The sequence below is a fragment of the Macaca mulatta genome, chromosome 8, assembly GCF_049350105.2.
Source record: "Macaca mulatta isolate MMU2019108-1 chromosome 8, T2T-MMU8v2.0, whole genome shotgun sequence".
NCBI classification, from domain to species: Eukaryota; Metazoa; Chordata; class Mammalia; order Primates; family Cercopithecidae; genus Macaca; species Macaca mulatta.
Window position 1 is genome coordinate 110,267,581 of NC_133413.1, and position 17,151 is coordinate 110,284,731.

The window sequence follows — 17,151 nt, forward strand, 5'->3', positions numbered from 1 at the left end:
TTTAAATTTTAAAACATTTATGAGTTTAAACTCCTTCTGCGTTAATTCCAAAATCTTGGTCATCTGTAAGTCTCTTCAGTTGACCACCTTTTCTCTTAATAATGGGTCAGTTTTTCCTCTGCTGCTTTACATGTTCAGCAATTTAAAAAATCTTATGCTGGGCATAGAAAAATTCCGGATTTTGTTATCTTCCACTGAAGAGTGCCAAATATTTTTCTGAAAGAAAGTTAAATTACTGGTAGATCACTTTGATTCTGTTGAGGTTTATTTTAGGCCTCTATGGTGAGTCTATTTCCGGTTTTCCTTAGTTCTGGGATTTGGCTCTTACTCATATGGCATGGTCCTTACACCTAGGGCATGGTCTTTTTGGTGTCTCAACATGGTATCTCCACTCTTGAGTGGATCAGAACTCCAATGTCTTCATAGCTTTGTGCAGCTTCTGAAATCTAGGTTTGGTTTTCAGCTCCTTCAGCTGTTTTTTGCTGGTATAGCTTACAGAATCTTGCCAAGCACATATGCAGTTTACCATTTGGCCAAGAGCCCAAAGGAAACTCCTATGTGGATTCCTGGGGCTCCTTCTTTGTCACTCTTTTCTATCTACCTACCCTGTCCTGTAATTTCCAGTAACCTTTGCAGGCCCAAACTCCAATTTATTTATCTATTCCAATTCTCTGAAAGTGGTTTGGAAAATTGCCCCCCAAGGTTGAATGTAAAATTCTCATTCTGAGCTCCTTTTCTCTCAAGGATTATAGTCGTGCACTGTGCCTTATCCCATGCCCAAAAGAAATTGTTTTGTACATTTTGTTTAGTTTAATAGTTGTTTATGGCAGGAGGGAAGGTCTGATGTTAGTTACTTCATGATGTCCAGTACAAGAAGTCCACAAATACTTCTTATGTTTTTATAGACCAATCCTATTCTTATATAGTGGAAAATTAAAGGTAGGCAAACAAACCTACATCATATAATTTCCAGTTTAGTCCTCTACATGATAAGAAACACATGTGGTGCTTATTGTGCTTCCTGTAAGTCTGGTAATTTTTTTTTTTTTGGAGACAGAGTCTCACTCTGTCACCCAGGCTGGAGTGCAGTGGCAGGATCTTAGCTCACTGCAATCTTCGCCTCCCGGGTTCAAGTGATTCTTTTTTTTTTCTTTCTTTAAAAAAATAACTTTTATATGGCTTCTTCAAACAAGTTAAAAGGTGGCAAAGTATCTGCTACAGTAGTTTGGAGGACTAGAGGACTGATGGGTAAGTAAGGGTTGTTTTGTTGTTAGGTAAGTAGATATTAGGCAGTCCATTTCTAAAATATGCCTGATGAGGCTAGATACCTAAAGCTACCCTTAGCTCCAGAAATGAGTATCTCCCATCTCCATCAAAATCAAATGCTCTCAAGCTCTCTGGTTCTGGCATAGCAGAACCTAGGGAGGTCCAGATTTCCTGGTAGGTCAGCTTCCCATCCACATCCTAGCCAGTCTTGTGGAATAAATCCTGAAGATCTTCAATGCTGGAAACTCCTAGTAGAGAGACAAGTCTTAGTTGGGCAACTTTCTCAACTGGATCTCCAAGAAACTGTGAAAATTTTGGCAATGCTGATGGCTTTGATGTGAAACTCTGTACTTGCTCTTCATCGGCGGTCGCTGGAGGCCTGTTGCTTTCAGGTTTGTTTGTACAAGCACTGATCATCTGGAGTTTCTCTCTTAGCTTGGATACCTGAGAATTTGAACTATCTTCTTTCTTTATTCTTTGGATTTTTACCGTATCTGTTTTGTTGGTGACTTGATCCAAAGACACTCTTTTCAGAGAGGCAGATCTATCACCCATCTGTTTCAAATTCTCACTGTGGGTTTTATTGTCAAGTTCTGATGTGGTTGAAGGTGATGGAATGATCTGGTTGCTTCCAGGAGTCTCCTTCAAGAAGTGCTGATTCATATCACTCTGCAGTAATCCCATCGTTTTCTTGTGTTCACCCACAGTTTTCTGTAGTGCTTCCACAGCAAGATGGACACTGTTTAAAGTATTGCCAGTGGAAGCTACGCTCTTCTGAAGTCCCTCTACAGTAGTAGGCAGGCTAATCAAGTCTGCAGCTGACTTAATATTGGCTTTGAGGTGGTTCACTGCAGAAGTCAACAGAGAAATCTGCTTATTCTTTTCTGTGATGTTTATCCAGACTTTGTTCAAACCCATCTCTCCAGATTCAATCTTCTCAAGTTGTTTTTGCTTGCTGAGTAGTTCTTCATTAAGTTTGGGGATTTCTTGGAATGAGCTTTTCTGATTAGATTCCACTATTCGAAATTTTTCCTTGAGGGCTTCCAGATCCTCCTTGAGAGCAACCTGCATCCACGCCGAGCCAACACAGGCCACAACACAGGCAGCAAGGATGACAAAACCACAGAGCGGATAACAGATCTTGCAGCATCGTAAATAGTTTCCCTTGGCAAAGTGACAGCGACTTCCAACCACACCAAATTCCTCTTCCTCTTTGGAGCTGGACTCAGAGTCTGAGTCAGGAGGCTCAGTGCGAAGCAGATGGTGACTGCTTGGGCCTTTCTTGGGCTTCTTTCTCCGGCTGTCCCCAGCCAAACCAATCAATTCATTGAGCTCTTTGCGCTTTTTCATCTTTTTGTGTGGGGTGAGTGGAGCCCTGACTCCTAAGCTGCCAGGTTCCTACCCAATGCCCAATTCTCTTCCTGCCTTGGAGCTGCCTTCCAGGGTTGGGGATCCTGGGCCAGAGCCCCCTGGTCACTCCCACCTAGGGGTAGGACTGACCAGATCCGCCAGGGACTGGAGATTGGAGCCCAGAGGAAACTGGAACTCAGATGGGTGGGGGAAATCACATAGAAATGGCCAAGAAGCTGGTGACCCCAAAGGATAAGGCCTTGGGCGCAGAGTGTTAGTAGAGGGTGGAAAGGGACTTTTATCTTCCAAAGGGCGAAAAAAAAGCCAACTCAAAAATGAAGGATTCTCAGCCCAGATAAGTAGGCAATACTTCTAAGGGTGCTCCAGGAGCTGAGGAAGGGCACACTTAAAATAGGTGTTTTGGACCTCCGGGGGAGGATTTCCAATGGGGAAGGAAGAGAAACTTGTTCCTGAATGGGAAGAGAGTGGGGAGGTGCAGAGCAAGAACGTGGGAACGCGTCAGTCCCTTCCTGCAGGACAGGTGGCGGCAGGAGGGGGCTCCCAGCAGCTACAATCCCAACACTGCTTGGCCGCAGAGAAAATGCCCGGCCCAGGAAGCCGGATGGGGTGTGTGATGATCACTGTTCTCCGGCCTCCGTCCTGAACATGAAGGAGGCCCGAGGCCGAGGAAAATCCGGAGCCTGGCTCGAAGGGTCGGCCTGAGAGAAGCCAGTCCTGCGCCTACTAGACCCCCGACCCGCTGTCTGGGCCTTGGGGACATGGCGGGCTCCAGACCCAGGCCATCGCTCCAGCCCCCCAAGTGATTCTTATGCCTTGACCTCCCGAGTAGCTGGAATTACAGGTGGGAGTCACCAGGCCCAGCAAATATTTTTTTGGATTGGGTCTTCTAATAGAGATGGAGTTTCACCATTTTGGCAAAGCTGGTCTTGAACTTCTGGCCTCAAGTGATCCACCCACCTTGGCCTCCCAAAGTGCTGGGATTGTAGACATGAGCCACCGTGCCTGGCCAAGTTTAGTAATCTTAACATGCACTGAGGATACAGGAAGATGATCTACGAATTCTTGAAGATAAAGGTAAAACATTAAGAATCCATAGAAGTAGTACCTGGGTGCCATTCAATTATTGGAATATGAAGACAATTTAGTAATCCCATTCTCCTTTGACCACTGGCTCTAAGACTAGATCTACTGCAATCTGGAACCTGCTAAGCCCTAATAATCCCTTATGTAGAAGAGGGAGAGTACATACTGAATTAGGGACATTTTACATTTTGTATGAAACTGTAGCTAGTCACAACATAGTTGTAGTTTGTACCTCTTCACTTTTCTGTCCAAGAAGTTGCCTTTCCACTGAGGCAGAGACAATGCTATGTGTTCCCCAAACTCCATTTCATTTTCCTTAGGTATACCAGATTTCTACATTTCCCAGCCTCTTGTGCAACTGCGTTAGGGGAATGTCACTGAATCCTGGACAATAGGATGTGGAATAATATATGCTATTTCCAGGCCTGCCATAAAATGTTCCCTTCCCCCTTCCACCACTGTGCGATTGCCTCAATTTCCTTCCCCTTCCACAGTGACCCAAAGGTCATAGTTTTAGGATGGTGACCTCACAGACAGAAGGAGCCTAGAAATTTAAGTCACTGCTTGAAGGAGAGCCACGGAAGAGAGATGACTGACCCACTAAGACTGTGATAGGAAACAAACACTTTGTGATTTTTTTTTTTTTTTTTTTTTTGAGACGGAGTCTTGCTCTGTCGGCCAGGCTGGAGTGCAATGGTGTGATCTTGGCTCACTGCAACCTCTGCCTCCCAGGTTCAAGTGATTCTCCTGCCTCAGCCTCCAAAGTAGCTTGGATTACAGGCACCCACCACCAAGCCGGGCTAATTTTTGTATTATTTAGTAGAGATGGGGTATGGCCACATTGGCCAGGCTGGTCTTGAACTCCTGACCTTAGGTGATTCACCTGCCTCAGCCTCTCAAAGTGTTGGCATTAGAGGCGTGAGCCACTGTGCCCGGCCTCCTTGTGATTTTAAACCACTTAGATTTCAGGGTTAATTACAGTGGTAGAGCTTGACCTATCTGGACGTAAGTACCAATTATAGCATATAATAAGACTACGACTTTTTTTTTTTTTTTTTTTGAGACTGAATCTCACTCTGTTGCTAAGCCAGGGTGCAGTGGCACGATCCCGGCTCACTGCAACCTCTGCCTCCTGGGTACAAGTGATTCTCCTGCCTCAGCCTCCTGAGTAGCTGGGACTACAGGCATGCACCACCAAGCCCAGCTAATTTTTGTATTTTTAGTAGAGACGGGGTTTCACCGTGTTGGCCAGGGTGATCTTGATCTCTTGACCTCATGATGTGCCCGCCTTGGCCTCTCAGAGTGCTTGGATTACAGGTGTGAGCCACCACACCCGGCCAATAAGACTATTTTTTAAAAAGTAAAAAAGAAGCTACAAAGTATCCACATTGTTCATCACCCATGAACAACAATACCACGAGGATATGTGTAAGCATATTTGGATGGCAAAGTTCAGATGTGAAACCCATCCTGACACACATGCATGTATGCACACATACACAACATACATTTAAGTTCCCATGCCATTAAAAGGGGTCTTAGAGATCATTCAAAAAATAACTTCCACATTTAAAAGACTGACTTTCTCACTTCGTACTTTGAGAGTTCAAGTGGCTAATCAATTCTTATATGACCAACAATACAAAATTATACCTATAAGCATTGTCTTTTCAAATAACATTTTACTAGAGGATAAAAAAAAGTCTTCAAAGTCAATGTTTCCTTAATTATTAGAGAAATGCAAATTAAAACCACATGCCTGTAGTCCCAGCTACTCAGGAGGCTGCGATGATCCTGGGAGGATTGCTTGAGCCCAGGAGTTTGAGGCTGCAGACAGTTATGATCGCGCCACCATACTCCAGCCTAGATGACAGAGAGAGACACTGTTTCCAAAAAAAAAAGTAAAAAATAAAGAAAAAAACAACAGATATTGGCAAGGATGTGGAGAAAAGGAATGAAGGGAATGCTTATACACTGTTGGTGGGAATGTAAATTAGTTCAACCTTTATGGAAAACAGTATGGAGATTTCTCAAAGAACTAAAAATAGAATTACCATTAGATCCAGCAATTCTACTACTCGGTATGTTCCCAAAGGGAAAAAAAATTATATTAAAAAGATACTTGCACTCATATTTTATCACAGAACTATTCACAATAACAAAAATGTGGAATCAGCCTAAGTGTCCTCAACGAAGGATAGGGTAAAGAAAATGTGGTATCTATGTACCATGGAATACCATAAAAAGAATGAAAACATGTCTTTTGCAGGAATATGAATGGAACTGGAGGCCATTATCCTAAATAAATTAACTCAGAAACAGAAAGTAAAATACCACATGTTATCACTCATAAGTGGGCGCTAAACAAGGAGTACACATGGACATACAGAATGAAATAACAGACACTGGAGACTCTGAAAGGTAGGAAGGTGGGAGCAGGGTGAGGGCTGAAAAATTGCCTATTGGTTACCATATCACTACTTGGGTGATGGGTATACTAAAAGCTTAGACTTCACCGCTATGAAATATATGCATGTAAGAAAGCTGCACTTGTACCCCCTAGATCTATAAAAATAAAAATTTAATTTAAAAACAAAGTCACTTTTTTTTTAGGCCACTTACTAGAGTCCAAAACCAAAGTAAAGCATCACATTTTAGAAAAACCAAATATTTCTAAAGAGATTATTCTATCTATCTGCCACAGAAGTATGAGATCTGCACTTACTACTTAATAGTCTATTGTATTTCTAGGAAATAAGCAATGTTATTATTAATGTCAAATGAGAAGGCTAATTTGCTTAATATGAGACTTGAACTTCAATTCTCCTCTCACACTAAATCTAAGTGCTGTAATTATTCAAATTTGAGTTGGTCTTTGATGGGATTAAAAGGGAATTGATGATGAAAGGCACTGTGCTTTTATGGTTTGTTTTGTTTTTTAGAGATGGGGTCTCACTCTGTTGTTCAGGCTGGTCTCAAAGTCCTAGGCTCAAGCAGTCCTCCTGCCTTGGCCTCCCAAAGGGCTGGGATTACACGCATGAGCCACAGGACCCAGCCAGGCATTGTGCTGTAATGATATAAGCTGTAGCAGTATAACAATGGACAAGTTACTAAACCTCTTGGTGCCCCAGTTATTTCATCTATAAAATAATAATTTTCACTGATGGTTCTGGTTGTTGTGAGGAATGCATAGAACAACCTGGTACATAAAAACTGCTTAATAAATGCTAACAATCATCATAATCATCATCAATATAGTAAGGAAATTCAGATGTTATTAGTACTGACCATAACTTTGTCATTCACTTTGTATAAGAATGTGAAAAAGAGTGTAAACAATACATTTTATCATTTTGGGGCTTTCTTCCTACCCCCTTTAGTAAAATAGGAATATTATAAAGGCATACATGTTCAAGTATCTGAAAATTGTGTTAGGTGTTTTTAAAGTAGAAGCCAGGGAATACATTTCTGAATTAGATTTATCTATATTTCAAAAGAAATTTTCAATTAAATGTTAAAAAAATTAGAGCATGTCATCTTGGAAAAGACATAAAATTATGAGGAAAACAGTCTTAAGTAAGTACATACAGGTTTTTCCCCCCATACTTTTAAAAATTGTTGTTTTGGAACTAACTTGTCATTCCTTTGTGTTTGCGTACACACACACATTAGACAGAACACAGGGACTACACTAATACAAACACTGCCAATCAGAGCTCAAGGTAAGTGTACTATAAATTATCTTTTCACTAGCTAATCTTAGATCTTTGGGTTCTTGGGAGTATGGTGGAATCACATTTATCAGAAGGTCTCAAGGGACACATAAAGCTTTCAAATACATGAGGATTTGGATAAGGAGGGAATCTGGCAAATAGGGCTTTGAACTTGGCAGTGCAGATTGCACCATCTACAGCACAAATTGACAAACCATCCTTTCCATCTCTCTTGGTTTATAGCCAGCCAACTAATGTAGCCAAGTCAACACACCAAACAAAAGTGTTATGTTCCAGGCTCAATGAATTTTGAGTTTCAAGAGTGGTTGGTCTTTCTTTTCATTTCATCACTTTGCTAGGGTTAGATAAATCTAAGAGTCAAAAACTTAACTATAATCTCACATTCTAAAAAATGCTCAGCTATTATAAAGCCACCCAACTACTTTTCCAAAGGTTTTAAACCTACTAAACAACGCCTACATGCTGCTCAAAAAATATGGAATTCACATGTAGTTACATTATTACAAGACCGCATACGGGTTAAGTGAGGTTCGAATCAACCAAAAATATACGGTCCCTTCTGGATCTGCTACATATTTGGTAGACAAATAAATAATTTTAGGTTTATTCCACTCCAACTAAAATATGACAGATGCACCATAGCACTGATTAAAATGTATTGAGAAGTTGGTTATAGACATAGTTTCTATACGCATAAAGCTGCAAATCTAAGCTTGGCTGCCAGCATAGAGTTTCTAGGCAGGCCAAAGACCTGTGGAACTGAAATTTGTCCCTTAAATTAGTATTGCTTAATATAGTCATAAGGGATTTACAAAACCCATAGAATTGCCCACTTTTTAAAAGCTGGAGTGCTGTTAGCTTAAGTATTACTTGGGACTTTAAAAAATCATAAAATGGCCTGTTTTTACTTTACTGTTTTGCTTGAAAAAATCTAATTGGGAAAAAGTAAATCTCACATTTCTGTTGCATTGAAAGGTTTGAGCTTTGTGATTAACAGTACTGGCAACAGGTAACAGTGTAAACAGCATTTAATCAAAATGCATTTAAAGTTTCACTTAAGATGCATTTTGCCTGTTCAATATGGTACTAGACATGGATGGAAAAACAGCAGATATTTTTCCAAGCAGGAGGCATGATATTGTTAAAATACTCAGCCTCCATCACAGTATTAATTAGTGCGTTTCACCAACCAAGGCTGTAAGACTTGTAAATGAAATTCTAGAAGGGGCATCAAGCTAGAACAGGATATGGAAGCCAAATGGAAAACATGAACCAATAAAATAAAAAAGCTAAACTAGCTAGAAGTCTAAGTCTAGTCTTTGAAGTCAGTTCAAGTCCTGCATGCTTTAATTCTGATGTAATCTTAAAATGGTGGATACAAACAAGAACTCAGAAACAGCTTTTGTAACTTTTGGACCAACTGCACATGAATCAGTTTGTTGATGGCTATAATGATTACACAGTGGTCTTTGCTGAATTATATCTGAATTAAAACTGTCATTTTCTCTTAGGCTAAAATGTAATAATGAGGACTTACCAACAAGAATAGCCATTCTCCAAACACATACAGCCACACGCACACTAACAAAAATTTTTACACAGTATGTTACATTTTGTTGATATATCAGATTTTTTGTCTTAACAGCAGTAATGCATAAGCTCTTGCACGCTAGCACATTCTTCCTGTATGACAATGTGTTTGTTCCTTGTTTGTTCTGCCATTTGTCTCATTTCACATTCTAGTTAATGACATGATTGCTCTTCTGTGTGCAAGAATTTTTTCTGAGAAGAAATAATTCTCTTGATTTGAAAAAAAATATATTTCTGGCAGGATGGGAACTTCAAACACATATGGTGTAAAAAGACTACTATGCCCATAATAGTCTTAATGGACAAAAAATTCCTTCAATTAAAATCACAATCCATTAAGTGCATTCTCCTTTTCTGCCAAGAAGCCTTAAAATGAATAGTACACACAATGAAAATGTACACTGATTTTTTTGTAACAATCCATTTAAAATCCTCAGATGAAATAAGTGTTACCACTATGTTATAAAGTGTTTTTCTTATGAGCCAAATTATTCTTTTAAAGAAATTTAAGCTATTTTCTTCTTTTGATGATAAACGGAAAAGTTCAGTAAATCAGTACTACTTTAACTTAGAAAGATATATAAAAGCTGAAACAGATTTGATTGAAGATACATAATCCCAGTATAACTTGTAATGAGAATTGAATATGTGGGTTAATATTTCTTTGTAAGATGAATATGTAAATAACAAGTAAGGAGATTCAACTAAGAACTATTCGGTTGGCACTATTGGCTTTAATGGCAAAGACCACGATTACTTTTGCACCAACCTAATACAATTATAAGGAATAGAGTATCCCACATCTATAGTACAGGGTGACTCAACGGCAGCAGTACTGTGTTTAAACCCTAGAAAACAGTCCACAGAAGTAAGAAGAAACAGCCATTGCCACGATTTTCTGGTAAATAACTATAAAATTTCAGTCCCATTAAATTATTCAGTGTCCAATAAGTGCTAAGGAAATAAGTAAGACATGTAAACAAAAAATGCAATACTGTTGTTTAGTTCCAAAGCAGATATATATGTACCATGGCAAGACAAAAGAGAAAAAGATCAACTCAGTTGGAGAAGAAAAGGGAAGGGGTCAGGGACAGCTTTACAAAGGAAACAATTTTCAAGTTGGACTTTTGAAAAAATGGGTAGGAGCGCTGCAGGTTAAAGAGGGAAGGAATTCCCTGACAGATGAACCAGTTATGAAACTGCCATAACCCACTTGTGAGCTGTAAGTAATTTATTTTATAATAGTACAGTGATTCCCAAAGTATGGCCTGTAAACCTCTTATTCAGGGGTTCAATGAGATCAAAACTATTTTCTTTTCTTCTTCTTTTTTTTTTTTTTTTTTTTTTTTTTGAGTCAGACTTTTGCCATGTGGGCCAAACTGGTCTTGAACTCCTGGGCTCAAGCCCAGACTATTCTCAAGCTCAGCCTATTCCAGCTATTGTCAAACTCTTCCAAAAAACTGAAGATGGGAGAACACTGCCAAACTTTTATGAAGCCGTCATTATCCTGATACCAAAGCCAGACAAAGACACCACAAGAATAGAAAACAATAGGCCATATCCTTAATGAATATAGATGCAAAAATTCTCAACAAAATACTAGCAAATCAGGTTTAATTTAACAGCATATTAAAATAATCCTACACTATGATCAAGTGGGATTTATCCCTGGGATATAAGGATCCACCTGCCTCAGGCTCCCAGCACTGGAATTACAGGCGTGAGCCACCATGCCCAGCCAAAACTATTTTCATAATACTACTAAAATATTACTAACAGGGTCTTGCACTGTCACCCAGGCTGGAGTGTAGTGGCACGATCATAGTTCACTATATCCGTGAACTCCTGGGCTCAAGTGATCCTCCTGCCTCAGCCTTCCAAGTAGTTGGGACTACAACTGTGTGTCACCACACATACTGAACTTTTTATTTTTTGGTGACTGGGTCTTGCTGTGTTGCCCAGGCTGATCTCAGACTCCTGGCCTAAAGCAATCCTCCCACCTTGGACTCTCAAAGTGCTGGAATTACAGGCATGAGCCACTATGGCCATCCCCAGTGCACAAGTCTTTAACTTGCTTGGTTAATTTTGTTCCTAAATATTTTATTATTTTTGATGCTATTTTTTGTTAATGGGATTATTTTCTTAATTTCCTTTGGGGATAGTTGTCAGCATATAGAAGGGTAATTGATTTTTGTGTGTTGATTTTGTATCTTGTAACTTTGTCAAATTCATTTATTAGCTCTAATAGTTTTTGTTTGTTCATTGTTGTTTTGCTGTGTGAAGTGTTCAGGGTTTTCTACATAGAAGATCATGCAAACATACAACTTCACTTCTTTGTTTCCTTCTTGCATGCCTTTTATTTCTTTTTCTTGCCTAATTCTTATGGCTACATCTTCCAATATTATGTTGAATGGAAGTGGTGAGAATGGGCATCCTTGCCTTTTTCCTGATCTTAGAGGGAAAGCTTTCAGTTTTTCCCTGTGAAGTATAATGTTAGTTGTGGGTTTGTCATATTTGATCTTTATTATGTTGAGGTACCTTCCTTCTGTACCTAGTTTATTGCATATTTTTTACATGAAAGGGTGTCAAATTGTGTCAAGTGTTTTTTCTACATCTATTGAGATGATCATGTGATTTTTAACCTTCATTCTATTAATGTGGTATATCACATTTATGATTTGCAAATGTTGAACTATCCTTATATCCCAGGGATAAATCTCACTTGATCATGGTGTAGGATGATTTTAATATGCTGTCAAATCTGGTTTGCTAGTATTTTTGTTGAGAATTTTTGCATCTATGTTCATTAAGGATATTGGCCTATCATTTTCCATTCTTGTGGTGCCTTTGTCTGGCTTTGGTATCAGGATAATGATGGCCTCATAAAAGAGTTTGGAAGTGTTCCCCCATTTTCAGTTTTTTGGATGAGTCTGACAATAGCTGGAATTAATTCTCATTTAAATACTTGGTAGAATCACCAGTGAAGGCATAAGGTCCCGGGCTTTTTCTGCTATTGTTAGGAGGTTTTGATTACGGATTCAGTCTCCTTGTTATTCGTCTGTTCGGGTTTTCTATTTCTTCATGATTCAGTCTTGTTGGATTGTGTGTTTCTAACTTCAGGAGGCCGAGGTGGGTGGATTGCTTGAGCTCAGGAGTTCAAGATCTGCCTGGGCAATATGGCGAAACCCCATCTCTATAAAAATATATATAAATAAAAATTAGCTGGGTATAGTGGCACATGCCTGTAGTCCCAGCTACATGGGAGGCTGAGGTGGGAGGATTGCTTGAGCCTGGGAGGTGGAGGTTGCAGTGAGCGTTGATTGTGCCACTCTAGCCTGGGTAAGACAGCAAGAATCTGTTTCAAAAAAAAGTTAAAAAAAAAAAAAAAAAAGAATGTGTGTTTTTAGGAATTTATCCATTTCTTCTAGGTTGTACAATTTGTTGATGTATAATTATTCATACTAGTACTTATAATCTTTTTTATTTCTGTGGCATTAGTTGTAATGTCTCCTAAAATTTATATGGAAAAACAAAAGACCTAGAGTAGTCAAAGGAATCTTGAGAAAAAAGACCAAAGATGGAAGCATATTTCCTGATTTTGAAATATATTACAAAGCTACAATAATTTAAAAGTATGCTACTGGTATAAAGACAGACATTTGGACCAATGGAACATAATAAAGAGCCCAAAAAGAAATACACGCATATATAGTCAATAGGCCTTTGACAAAGGTGCCAAGAATACACACTGGGAAAAGAACAGTTTATTCAATACATGGTGTTGACAAAAATGGATATCCCAATGTAAAAGAATGAATCAGACCCCTATCTTACACCATACACAAAAATCAACCCAAAATGGACTGAATTAAATTGATTTAAATTTCTTTAAAAAAATAATTAATTTGGCTTCTAAGAATTTTACAGTTTAAGTTTACAGTTTTTAGTTTACAGTTTCAGGTCTTATATTTAAAGATTAAACATAAGAAGCTGAAGCCATAAAATTCCTAGAAGAAAACATAGGGGGAATATTTATTGATATTGGTTTTGGCCATTATTTCTTGGATGTGACGCCAAAAGCACAGGCAACAAAGGCAAAAACAGACAAATGAAACTATGTCAAACTAAAACACTTTTACACCACAAAGGAAATAATCAACAGAACAAAAAGTCTAACTATAGAATGGGAGAAAATATTTGCAAGCCATATATCTTATAATGGGCTAACATTGAAAACATATAAGAAATTCCTGCAACTTGGCCAGTTGTGGTGGCTCAGGCCTGTAATTCCAGCACTTTGGGAGGCCGAGGAGGGCAGATCACCAGGTCAGGAGATAGAGACCATCCTGCCAACGTGGTGAAACCCCACCTCTACTAAAAATAAAAATAAAATAAAAATTCAAAAATTAGCTGCGCATGGTGGCCCTTGCCTATAATCCCAGCTACTCAGAAGGCTGAGGCACGAGGATCGCTTGAGCCAGGGATTTGGAGGTTGCAGTGAACCCAGATCATGCCACTGCACTCCAGCCTGGAGACAGAGTGAGACTCTGGCTAAAAAAAAAAAAAAAAAAAGAAAGAAAGAAAAGAAAAAAGAAAAAAAGAAACTTCCACAAGTCAAAAGAAAATTTGAACTCAAACTGATTTTAAAATGGGCAAAGGGCTTGAATAGACATTTTTCTAAAGAAGGCATATCAATGGTCAACAGTTATCTTAAAAAGGTGCTCAATATCACTAATCACCAGGGAAATGCAAATAAAAACTATAATGAGATATCATTTAATATCTGTTGAGGATGGCTATTATTAAAAAAACACAAAAGATAATAAGCATTGGTGAGGATGTGGAGAAATTGGAACCCTTGTTCACTACTTGTGGGAATGTAAAATGGTATACATTATGGAAAACAGTATGGAGGTTCCCCAAAAAATTAAAAATGGAACTACCGTATGATCCAGCAATCCTACTTGTGGGCATATATCTAAAATAATTGAAACCAATATCTTGAAGAGATATCTGCATTCCCATGTTCATTGCAGCATTACTCACAATAGCTAAGATATGAAAAAAACTCAAATGTTCATCAACAGATGAGCAGATAAAGAAAAGGAGGCCAGGCTGGGCGCTCTGGCTCACGCCTGTAATCCCAGCACTTTAGGAGGCTGAGATGGGCGGATCACAAGGTCAGGAGATGGAGACCATCCTGGTTAACATGGTGAAACTCTGTCTCTACTAAAAATACAAAAACAAACAAACAAAAAAATTAGCTGGGTGTGGCAGTGGGTGCCTGTATTCCCAGCTACTTGGGAGGCTGAGGTGGGAGAATGGCATGAACCCGGGAGGCGGAGCTTGCAGTGAGCCGAGATTGTGCCACTGCACTCCAGCCTGGGCGACAGAGGGAGACTCCGTCTCAAAAAAGTAAAAAACAAACAAACAAACAAACAAAAAAAACGAAAAGAAAAGAAAAAAAGGATGCCAGCCACAGTGGCTCATGCCTATGATCCCAGCACTTTGGGAGGCCAAGGCAGGAAGATCATGAGTCCAGGAGTTTGAGACCACCCTGGGCAAGAAAGAGAGACCCCGTCTCTACAAAAAATACAAAAATTAGCCAGGTGTGGTGGTGCACGCCTGTAGTCCAAGCTATTCAGTCGACTGAGGCAGGCGGACTGCTTGAGCACAGGAGTTTGAGGCTGGGTGAGATATGATTGTGCCATTGCACTCCTGCCTGGGCAACAGAGAGAGACCCTATCTCAATAAAAAAATAAAAAATTTAAAAATTAAAAAAAAAAAGAAGAAAGAAAGAAAGAGAGAAGAAAGATGTGGCTTATTTAGACAATGGAATATTATTTGGCTTTAAAATAGAAGAAAATCCTGCTATGTGTGACAACATGGATGAACCCAGAGGACATTCTGCTAAGTGAAACAGCCAATCACAAGACAAATACTGCATGATTCTATTTATATGTAGTATCTAAAACAGTCAAGCTTATGGGAGCAGAGACTAGAGTGGTGGTTTCCCGGGGCCAGGGGAAGGGATAAATGGAGAGTTGTTCAATGGGTATGAAGTTTTAGTTATGCAAGATGAGTAAGTTCTAGGGATTTACTGCACAATATAGTACCTCTAGTTAACAGTATTGTGCCCTTAAAAATTTAAGAAGGTAGACCTCATATTATATATATACATAAAAGAAACCAGGATACTTTTAGAGGTGGTGGCTATGTCTATACATTTATTGTGATGATAGTTTTATGGGTATATGCATAGGTCCTAACTCATGAAATTGCATACATTAAATATGTACAGTTTTTTGTTTATGTTATGCCTCAATAAATGTCCTTTTTAAGAAGAGTCCTCATTTGTATAATGATGAGCAATAGATAAAGATTTTTTTAAAAGCAAGGAAAAAAAATGCAAAAAAGACCTCAGATTTGAGGTCTGCCAGTTTCACTTAAGAATGTCCAAAAAAATTAACTTTATTAAATATTGACCCTTGAGGACTTACCTTTTTAATATTCTGTGCGGTGAAATGGAAGTACACAGAAAGTATGTCTGCCACATACCAAAGAACAATGGTTATCTCCAGAAAAAGCACTTGTACAATTGTTTGAGTTGCCAGCTGGCCTAGCCATTTGTCTCATGGAACACCATTTTCACTTTAAGGACTTACATATGAATTATAGTTATTCAGACTTGGGTATTTAGCAGACACTTTCTCAAAAATGTACGAAGTGGAACTATCACTTCAAGGAAAACAACAGACAGTATTTTTCCCAGTGATAAAATACAAGCTTATGAGTGAAAATCAGAATTTTGGAAAACATATCTACCATTGTGAATCTGATAGCTTCCCAATACTCAAAGATTTTTCTGATGATATTGGTGGTGATATTAGCTTGTGATTTTTTGATAGTGTATAATGAAACATCAACATTTGGAATACCTGCATAACTCAGTGAACCTTTTATTTTCCCCCAAAGACCAATGATGTTACAAAATCACACATGGATAAAAGATGCATACGAAGAGCAATACAGATTAACAGATTTTCATATGGCAGAGTATAGAAATTACTAATATGGTTTCAGTTTCCACATTGCAACTAACCTTTAAAAATCTCCTCTTTTTCAAGTGTTGGTATAGTATGAAGAAGAATGTGCATTATTATCTGAGAAGGCTATTAAAATACTCCTCCTTTTTCCAAATACATTTGTGTGAGGTCAGATTTTCTTCATACAGTGTGACCAAAACAAGATGCCATAAGATTGAAAGTAGAAGCAGATCATCTTTCTTGACCAAACATTGAAGTGATTTGCAAAAAGGTATAGCACATACAATTATGTATAGTACATAACACTTGTTAATGATAATAAACAACTATGTTACTGGCTTATGTATTTACTATACTTTTAATCATTATTTTATAGTATACTCCTACTTATATAAATATTTTATAGTTACCTGTGAAACAGCCTCAGGCAGGTCCTTCAGGAGGTATTCCAGAAAAATACATCGTTATAGAAGATGACAGCTCCATGCATATTGCTGTCCCTGAAGACCTTTCAGTAGGACAAGATGTGAAGGTCAACAGCGGTTATACTAATGATCCTGACTCTGTGTAAGATTAGGTAATGTGTGTATGACTTGGTTTTTAACAATAACGTTTTAACAGTAATATAGATATATTTTTTCTACATATATATTTTTCTATATATATACACATATCTATTTTCTATATATATACACATATATATAGAAAAAAGCTTACAGAATAAAGATATAAAGAAGATATTTTGTATAGCTTATGATGTGTTTGTATTTTAAGCTAAGTGTTATTAGAGAAGAGTCAAAAAGTTCTAAAAAAGTTAAAAGTTTATAAGGCAAAAAGTTACAGTAAGGCTTGCTGTAATCCCAGCAACTGGAGAGGTTGAGGTGGGGAGATTGCTTGAGGCCAGGAATTCAAGTCTGCAGTGAGACATGATCACGCCACTGCACTCTAGCCTGGGTGACCAAGTGGGACACCAACTCAAAAAAAAAAAAAAAAAAAGAAAAAATTACAGTAAGCTAAGGATACTTTACTGTTGAAGAAACTTTTTTTTTGTAAATTTAGTA

At 38.4% G+C, this 17,151-nt stretch overlaps 1 protein-coding gene and 1 pseudogene across 2 annotated transcripts in view; both read right to left on the reverse strand.

Moving 5' to 3' along the window:
- COX6C (cytochrome c oxidase subunit 6C) overlaps positions 1-17,151 on the reverse strand; it is a 161,035-nt gene that overhangs the window by 36,756 nt on the left and 107,128 nt on the right. The gene's annotated exons all lie outside the window — the stretch shown is intronic.
- On the reverse strand, positions 1,156-2,890 carry LOC704585 (EF-hand calcium-binding domain-containing protein 14 pseudogene; annotated as a pseudogene). The gene has a single exon (XR_003732648.2). The product of XR_003732648.2 is annotated as an EF-hand calcium-binding domain-containing protein 14 pseudogene (transcript).